The sequence below is a fragment of the Agelaius phoeniceus genome, unplaced genomic scaffold (assembly GCF_051311805.1).
Source record: "Agelaius phoeniceus isolate bAgePho1 unplaced genomic scaffold, bAgePho1.hap1 Scaffold_105, whole genome shotgun sequence".
Lineage (NCBI taxonomy): Eukaryota > Metazoa > Chordata > Aves > Passeriformes > Icteridae > Agelaius > Agelaius phoeniceus.
In genome coordinates, this window is record NW_027509873.1 from 2,774,003 (window position 1) to 2,783,292 (window position 9,290).

A 9,290-nucleotide genomic window follows, 5' to 3' on the forward strand; every position below is an offset into this window, starting at 1 on the left:
GGTGCCATCCAGCTGGGAGTGCCGACGCTGGAGCTGCGCTTGCTGCGCTCAGGGCTGAGCTGAGCACAGAGGCCAAAGTCACCTGAGGCCAAAAACAAAGCCTGTCAAAGCCAGCTCCCACTGGCAAAGCAGCCAAAACCATTGCCCACTCCAAGCCTGACCAGGCCATGCTGAATCGAGCTGAAAAAGCAGCTGAGCTCTCCTTCCACGTGCCTGGAGCCAGGCAAAGAAGGCATCGGCCACTTCCACAACACCCTCACCATTCACGCACTGGCCAAGCGGCGCTTCTGCCCAAGTGGCAGTCACCCAAATGCAAGCGCACGGCAGGTGCTGGAAATGCTGCAGCCCAGCAGGGATACCCACCCAACTTGACAGATCCATCCATGCCCACAAGGACGTTGTTGCTTTTGATGTCTCTGTGGATGACTTGGCGGGAATGAAGGAAATGCAGTCCTTGCAGGCACTGAGAGAGAAAAAGGAGGGAGGGAAAGTTAACGTACAGGATGGGATTTCATCCCACCAGAAAGGAAAGAGCTCAACGGGATTGACGGCTTTCTCAGGCAATTGTGAGCGAGGGCACAGCATCATGGTGCTGTCACGAAGAAGAGCTTGCTGCTTCAACACTCTTGGAAGTTTTTTTCTCGATTCCAAGCGAAGGCATCCGGGCTCCCAAAAGTTCCGCCGGCCTTGGGTAGGAAGCGTGTCACCTTTGGCTGGGAGGCGGCACGGCAAAGATTTGGGGGAAGCCTTGTGGCAGCAGAGGAGGAAGCAGCACCTTAGAGCTGTTCCAGAATCCATCGCCATGCGGGCTGCAACGCTATCCTTTGCAGCTGAGGACGGCTCTTTGGCCTTAGCTGGAAATTCTGCCGCCTGCATGCTGCCTTCCCGTGGCAAGGAATGTAGGACAGACAGACAGGCTCCAGGCTAACATTCCCAGGCAAAGCTAAGAAGAGGAAGCAAGTGAACCCAAGCGAGTCAGCCAGCACCAGCACCAGAGGACAGACAGGATGGAAGAGTGCAAGAACAGAGCCTGAGGAGTGCGGGGACAGCGGCAGGCAGTTCACTTCCCATGCTCGCTCTTCTCCTGTGTGTGGTGACAGCAGCAGCAGCAGCAGCAGCAAAAGAAAGGTGAGAGCAAGAAATCCCGGCTGTCCTTAACCTCCAGCTGGCAAGCAGCATCCTGGGCAGGCTTGGGGAAGCACAAGCGGGATCCCTCACCTCCCGACAGACAGCGCCTATCTGTCCTTCCTCCGGGTACACTGCGCTGAGCACATCAAACAAGGTGCCGCCGTCCATGAACTCCATGGCCAGCCAGAGCTCCGCATCCACCAGGTAGCTGAAAGAAGAAAACCACGGCATGGAGAGACAGCAATGGGCGCAGCCTCAGTCACTCGAGGGCCCGAGCCAGGTTTTAGCAACTGCTCTCCAAGCTACGTGTGCCACACGAGATTCATGATCACCAGCTCCACCTCCTGCCACGCTCTGGAGACCAGCAGAGAAATCACCACCAGCTCCCTTCTCTGCCACTGACCAAAGGGCATCGTCTCTTCGGGCTTGCACTAGCTAAAGCTACATTGACAGGAGAATACGCCAACCTGTCTAAGTAGGTAACGATACTGGGACTCCTGTTGTCCCTCATGGCCAGGATTTCATTGGCAGCCAGCTCCTCGGACATCTCCTCCTCAAGCGACATGATCTTGATTGCCACCTGAAATGACATTGGCCACCGTTTACCTTGAGAAGACGCCCCCTGCTCGAGATGACAAGCAGCACGGAGCGAGTGCTGCTGCAATGAGGCAGCGGGCTGGGCCAAAGGGCCTTGTCACTAGACAGCAGAGCTTAGCAGAAGCACCAAAGGCCATCCCAAATGCATTCTGCCCCCTGAGCCTAGAGTGTACTTCAGAGGAACAGCCTCTGCTGCAGACATGGAGCTGCCACCCAAACCTCCAGGCAGGGCTCACAGCAGCGGGGAAAGCGCTCCAGAGCTGCAAAATGGCATGGGGCTGTTGGCACTTTACCTGTTGTCCGCTGCTGGTGTCAAGGGCTTTATAAACAGCTCCAAAGCCCCTGGAAAGACAAAAGCAGCAGAAAGAGCCCTTTATCCCTTGGCACTGAAATCAAGCCTAGGCAGCAGATCTCCCCAGGCTGCCTGCACGCCTTCCTTAGAAAACGCCTGGCTGCGGCGTCTCTTCGGCCAACAGCACGTCGGCCCGTGAGCCCTCTGCCGTGCGGGGCAGCCTGTCAAGGGAACACTAAGGTGCAGCATGAAGACCAAGGGCCGCTGGAAATCTCCAAGCTGCACGCCCAGCCAGGTCATTTCCAAACCTAAGGGGAACAGTCCTCCTTGTGCGGGTGTGCATGCATGTGTGTGTCAAAAGAGTGAGAACAATGAGAGTCAGAAGACTGTCCTTGAGAATCTGACATTTCTTGAATGGCAAGGTGCTCTTTCAGGCCAGAAAGCTGCAGGGGCAGAGGGCTTCCCAGCTCCTGCTCGTCCTTGCTGCAAGCAAGACAATGCCAGCATCAACTTGTCTTTGATGGGGCCTTCGGATCCAGGCAGGCGACAGGAGGTAAAGCCAGAGCCTGACCGTGATTGGAGCTTGCCTGACTTCACACTTGATATTGCACCAGCCAAAGACCTGGCCCACACTTTTGTAAAAGGAACCAACACCACGCTTACCCTCGTCCCAGTTCTTCAAATGCCGTGTATTTGCTCATTGGCTGGCCCGGACTCACAACGCTCCCTGAAAGACAAAAGCAGCGCAGGGCGCTCACTCGCACACAGAGACGCCGCTCCCCACACCCTCCCAAAGGCAGCCCCGCTGCCGGCAGCTCTGGGCCCTTTGCAGTCCCCTGGCTTCCAGCTGCTGAGACCAGCAAGTGGGAGGGCCATCTTCTCCACCTTTCATCAGGTGGCCTTTCCAAGAAGGCCTTGATTTCTTTCAAGCGCAGCATCCCATGCCATAAGCCAAAATGATGAGACCTTAAGAAGAGGGCCCTAAGAGGTCACCAAGGGCCTTTGCAGCCTCTGCAGTCACAGCCACCATCACTGGCAGGTCCACTGCCAGGGCCACAAAGTGTCTGAGCCAGAGGAGGTGTAAGAACGGGAGCCCGAAAACAGCTGGGGCCAGAGAGCTCCCTGGGGCCTAGTCACTTGCTAGGTGCCAGCCTTCTGCTCAAGCAGAAACAATCTCTGCTTTTGTCTTTGGCACCCAAGGCAGCCCAGGCAGAGCCAAGCCAGGCCCAGCCGCCCTCACAGGCAGCAGGAAGTCCCTGAGCGCTGCCGCGCTGCCTCAAAGCACAACAACGGCTTCTGCCGAGAGGCCTAAGCGCCTCTGAGAGCGAGGGGCAACTTCTGGCACAGCCTACACCCAGACACGCACACAACACACTGCTCTGGCAGACAAGAAATGCAGCCGACTTACTCAGTGTCTTCCGGCCCTGCTCCTGCCTCATCTCGGGCTGCTGGGCTGCGCTGCTGCAGGTAGTGCCAGCAGCGGGGGGCGAGCTGGCTGCTGCAGGCCACGCTGGTCCAGCGGCACCAGGTTGAATTGCAGAGCCTGTGTTGAGCTGGGACCAGAAAGGATTGCCCGTCAGAAGGGTGGCTGGCACACATGCCCCGCCGAGTGCACGGCCAAAGCAAGGCCTTGGGAAGGTGCTGTCAGCCACCGCCAGGCCTCTCCAGCTGGGGCCTTTCCCATGTCCCCTTCTCAAAGGCAACTTTGGCAAAAGCCCAAAGGCTACTTGGATCCAGCCCCTCAGGGCCACCTCCATGCTCCATGTTTTCAGCTTTTCTGCAAGACACTGGCAACAAGGGATCCATGGGGCTGCCAAGATCCAGAAAGACATCAGAGGAGGGCCCCAGAGCCTTGTTGCTTTCCTCCTCCTGTCTTTCCCTGGGCAATGAAATCAGCCCGCAACTGGCATGCAGTGGTCTGCTCAGAAGCCCGCAGCATGGCCCTTCTCTGATCTTTTTCACGCATTGCCCCTGTCCATGGCAGCCTTTAGGGAGCGGCCCTTTGGAGACGCCTTCCTGCCCTGCCCAGACCCACGCGCCCTTCACAATGTAGGGCTGCCAAGGATTCTCCTCTGCAAAGGCTGCTCTGAGCGGCTGGAAGTGAAGCACAGCCTGAAGCTAATTAGTCCATGGAGAGGGCAGGTCCCTTCCAGGGGCCAGTGTCTGCCAGGTCCCCTGCAAGGCCGGCAACTGCGTCTTTGGGCCGCTCCGTCCGCTGACCACAGGCAGCCTGCACTGACAATGGGCACACGGGGCTGACGGCTACACTGAGAATCATTGAATGCTGCCTCCTGTCTGATGCCAGGAGACATTCTCGGGCCCTCTCAGCATCCCAGCTTAAATGCCAAACTTCAGACCCCATTGGCCAGGGCTCCCTGGCTTGCCTGAAGCAGCACTAGGTCCCGGCAGGCACACAGCCACCAGCATCTTCAGCCACGAGCAACAAGGGCTGCTCCAAAACTGGAAGCCTGGCCCTGCACCAAAGGCAGTGCCAAGCTCAGCTGCCACTTACCGGCTCTGCAAGCTCAGGCTGTGCAGGGAGAGCAGCTGGAGGCTTGATGCTCTTTTGCTCCTCTTCAGCCTCTTCCTCAATGCCAGAGGCAGCCAGAGGAGCTGCTGACCCTGCTGTTGAGCCCTGCAGACAGACAGAAGTGAGAGAGATGGGCAAAAGGCAATCCCTCAGGAGCTGTTTTCTGTTGAGCTGGGAAAGGACGCAGAAGAAGGGGAAATGGTAGACTTTGATACAAGTGGGACTCTGAGTCAGGAAAAGCCCAGGAAGTTGGCTGAATGAGGTGCTACTCCCATCTTGCTGTGCATTTGAGCTTCCCTGCTGCCTAGAAGCAGCAAGATGCCTTGCAGCTGTCCCATTTGCCTTTCATCTCTTGAAAGGCTCTTCCCTGCAAAATCAGCAAACAGCCAGTGCTCCCTTTGCTACTGCTGATGCCACGGGGCACTTGGCCTTTCTTTCAGCCTCCCACGCTGGCACCCCACACTGGACTGCAAGAGGCCAAGCTGGCAGAATTGCCGCCCCATTGTCACACGCCAGCAACGTCCCAGCTTCCTTTGCCACTCACCAAAGGCCAGGCTTGCCTCCATCCGCGTGTCAGGTGACCTGCAGCGAGCAAGGCAAAAGGAACCAGAGGCCCTTAGAAAAGTGCCTGTGCTGGCCACTCCCGCAGCACAAGGCAGTCCCAACACAGAGCATTTCCCTTTCCCAACAGGCCTCCAGGAGCAACAGCTCTTTCCCACAGCAGGCAAGAGAACAACAAGGACGCTAGAGTAGGCTCTGTCTACATTTGGCCTCTTTCGCCAAGAGAGAAATAGAAAGACGCTGCTGGAAATGCCCCTTGCTCTTCAACACTCTGAGCTTCCCTTGTGCCCAACAGCTCAAGCAGCATTTTCCTCTTCTCTTTCCTGCATTTTAGATGTAGATTCTTTTAAATGGCATGCCCTAAATCCCATGCCTTGGCTGAAGATGGTAGCCCAGCAAAGCTTCCCCAAAGGGCCCCTTCCCTGTGGCAGCTCCCTGCTGAAGCAGCCCAGGAACAGCTGCTGGGCTCAGCAGCAAACCCTCCCTGCACTGGACTTTGTGCTGCAGAGCCAAGGCAATCGCAGTCTTGGCACACCATCAAGGGGTCAAGTCACACAGCCAAGGCCTCTAAGGGGCAGAATTGGGAGCAAAAGGTGCTTTCCTTCGCTCCTGGAGAGAGCCACTCAGTTGCTAGCAGTACTTCTGAGCATCTCCCCTGCGAGTCTGCAATCAGCAGCTTGTCTTGCTTGAAGCAGCAAGCGGAGGAAATGACAGACTCCAGTGCCGCACACTCTCTCGGGGAGGGAAGGCAACCGCTGCAGGTTGCAGGGCAAATACTCTGCACCCGCCCCCCAGTACACAGATGCCCCCTTTTTAGCTGATGCTGTTGGCAGGACATTGACCAAAGCGGTGGCATCTTCATGGCCATTTTGTTCCCAAATAAACTCGGTCACTGCTGTGGCATGAAGAGCAGAGTCAAGCAAAAGCCGGGTGATGCCAGCCCCAGGAGAAACCTTTACTTACGAGTCAGCTGGGTCAGGTAGTAGCCAGAATAGACAACAGAAAAGACCGTGCAAACCGCGGCACAGACCTGCCCGATCATTTTGGCAGCGCTGTGCGGGTTTGCACACTGAATGCCAGCCAAGGCAAAGCCCAGACTCCTCTCGGGGTGCAGGCCGTCTGCTGAGAACTCCTTGAGCACAAGGATCCTCCTGCAGGGAGCCAGCAGAAGAGCCGCTCTGGACAAGCAGGCCTTGCGTGCACCGGGGCAACGCTGTGCTGACAGCACTGTGACGTGGCACCGCTCCCTTGACCTCACAATAGCAGCTGTTCTATGGCTTCCTTGTGCCCAGCAAGGCAACCTTCTGTACAGCTGATGCAAAAGAAAAGCCTGGGAAGTTCTCCTCACTCATAAAGCAGCAGAAAATGTCCTCCCAGTCCATAAGGCAGTGCTCAAGGCATCCCAGGGGAACTCAGAAAATGGGCCAACCCAAGCGGCATCCAAGGAATCCAAGCAAACGCGCCTTTTGGTCCCAAAAGCTTTGACTGAAAGCAAAAGTCTGCTTCTTCTAGGTGGCATGCTAGCTGGTTCTGAAAAGTCTCACTTCTTCAATCTCTTTTAGGGGGGAAAAGAAGCAAAGATAATAAATTTCCAGGAGTATTTTAGGCTGCAGTCACTTCTCAAGCACGTGGGTGCGTGCTGACCTATGGAAGGGCTTGACAGGTGGCCTGCAAGCAAAGCTGAGTTCATAGAAGACATCCCAATTGATGGGTTTTCAGTGTATCCATAGCAAGGAAGAAGACAAGGCCGTCAGCATGGAAACCGATTAGTAAAGAGAGATGAAATTTTCGTAAGCGAGACTAGTGCCTAAGTAGATGTGTATACTTGCCTTATAAATTTCTGTAAAACTTTTGCCAATTCTATTGATGTTAATTGCTTTGCACCAATGGATATAAGAAGTTCTGGTGGTGTAGTCAGTGACTTAAGATCACGCTTTGTTAAGAGTGTATAAGCTGGAGAACAGGCAGAATAAAGAAAACTTTTTTCTTCTTGGACCCTGATCACGTGTGTATGCCACGTCCAGCCTAATGGTGACAGTTGCCCATCTCTGGGTCAAGAGACAAGTATTGTCTGACAGGTAGCTTGTCAACAAACTGAGAAAGAATTGAGTACCTGGGCATGCAGATTTCTGAAGGGAGGAAAGAAAAGTGTTGACAAGAATAAGCCTGAGTTTTAAACGCCTGAAAGAGTCAAAAATAACACCTTGTGGGATATTGTACCAGATGTTCCACAGAGTTAAAACCAACCACAACTCATTAGTATCTGGACTTCCTTGCCCACTATGCTTAGAAATGTTGCTTGAAGGCACTTTGTATCTAAAAATCCAGTTCCTGTAGATGACTGTAGATGTAGATCAAAATCCTACCAAAAAATCCGTGTCAAAACCAGCAAGAGTGAGACTTTTGTCCTTGGCAGTAGCTTCCAGGTGCTCCTGGAAATCGCCAGGCCTAGACACAAAGATGTGTATTCGGCGGAGGGAGAGAAGCCTTATGCTTAGCTCTAACTGCGACCTTTGCTAGCAGATCTTACTAGCAGGGAATAAATTCCCTTTGTTCTGCTCTTAGCCAGAGCCAAGATGGGAATCAAAGTCTAGATCACAGGAGAAGATCACAGGAGCTTCAGCTTTTCCAGAGGAGGGAAAATACAAAGGCTAGTAAATTTGCGCTGGGTTGACAGGGGTTTTTTACAGATCCATAGACAAGTGATGAAGCTTAAAAGATGACAGCAGAGGAAAATCAACAGATATGCTGAAACTGAGTGAAGAGGAAGGAGACTTCAAATTAACTGAAAAGCTGCAGCGAAAGCTTCTCTACTTTTTGCAGTTGCTTCAAGTTCAAAATGACAAACTCTAGCAGCACTTCCAACTTATTGTTCTTAATTCTAGAATAAAGACAATCAAAACTGTCTACTCCTGCTTAGAGTATGAAGTAAAGCACAGGAAGGCATTAGAGTAAGAAAACTTGTGTTTAGAAGGCTGAGGCAGCCTTAGGGCTAGGAGGAATGGGGAGGCGTGGAAATCAGGCCTGTGGGCACCAGTCAAGGAGCATCCAGTCCCTGAGCGGTCCCTCACAGTGGGTATCCCTGCAGATGGAGTCCAAATGGAGCCACAGCTCGGTGGGAAAAGTGCCGGGCTGGTGAGCCGTGCTTAGCAGGGGCTCCTGCATCAAATTGCTCCCTGACAGGTGCGGTATGCTCTGTGTGTGTGTGTGCCCAACAGCTGGCAAGAGCAGGCTGGCCCAGATGTGGGAAAAGGCCAAGGAGGCAGCAGAGTGGCAATGGGGCTGTGCAGGAGGCCCTGATGGTTGCACACAGCCGTGGGGGATCAGGCTGGCCCAGATGGTCCCGGGGGCTCTGGGCTGAAAAGGGGGGAAAAGAGAAGCCGGGAGGAAGGGCCAGATGCCGCTATGAGAATGCCATTCCATCCCATAGGGGACATAGTGAGAGGAGGCTGGGAACAAAATGGTCATTCCCGCTGATCACCCTGACATCTTCACGACAAGAGGCCCAGAAAGGAGTGCACATCTGCCTCCTGGTGTTGTCCTGAATGGGAGCTCATTACCTGGCGTTCATTACCCGCAAGTCTGGCAGCTTCCCACGGGCATTCCACGCTTCAGGCAAGCAAAGCTGCTTCCCTCACTATGTTCTTTGGGCCTCTGAAGGGGACCGTCCACTTAGCTACAGCCTGGCAAGGAAGGGAATCTTACAACACTCTGGATATTTTAGACTTTTATTCTCACTCGGGCTGAAACAAAGTATCCCCTCGCTACTTCTCCATCTTCATCCTTCTGTCCTGCAGGTGGCTGGTTCAGGCTGACAGCTTGGAGCGCCTGCAGGCCCCAGTTCGGCTGCAGCCCAGCTTTTCCTCTCACAGCTTAATTCTTCTTATGACAATTCTTTCATTTCTACTTCCAAGATACCTCAGAGCTTGCCTAAATTAACAACACTCTATTCTAAGCTAAACAATCCTCTATTATCTAAGCTATCTATGTTCCATAGCCCTTCAATGTTGATCCCTATATCTCCTAATTCTTTTAAACTTTCATCTTTTTGAGAAAGAAAAAACAACAGAGCTTTAAATTGAACCTAGCACACACCTAACCAAACCTAATCTAACCTACCCTAACCTAACCTTACCTTACCTTACCTTACCTTACCTTACCTTACCTTACCTTACCTTACCT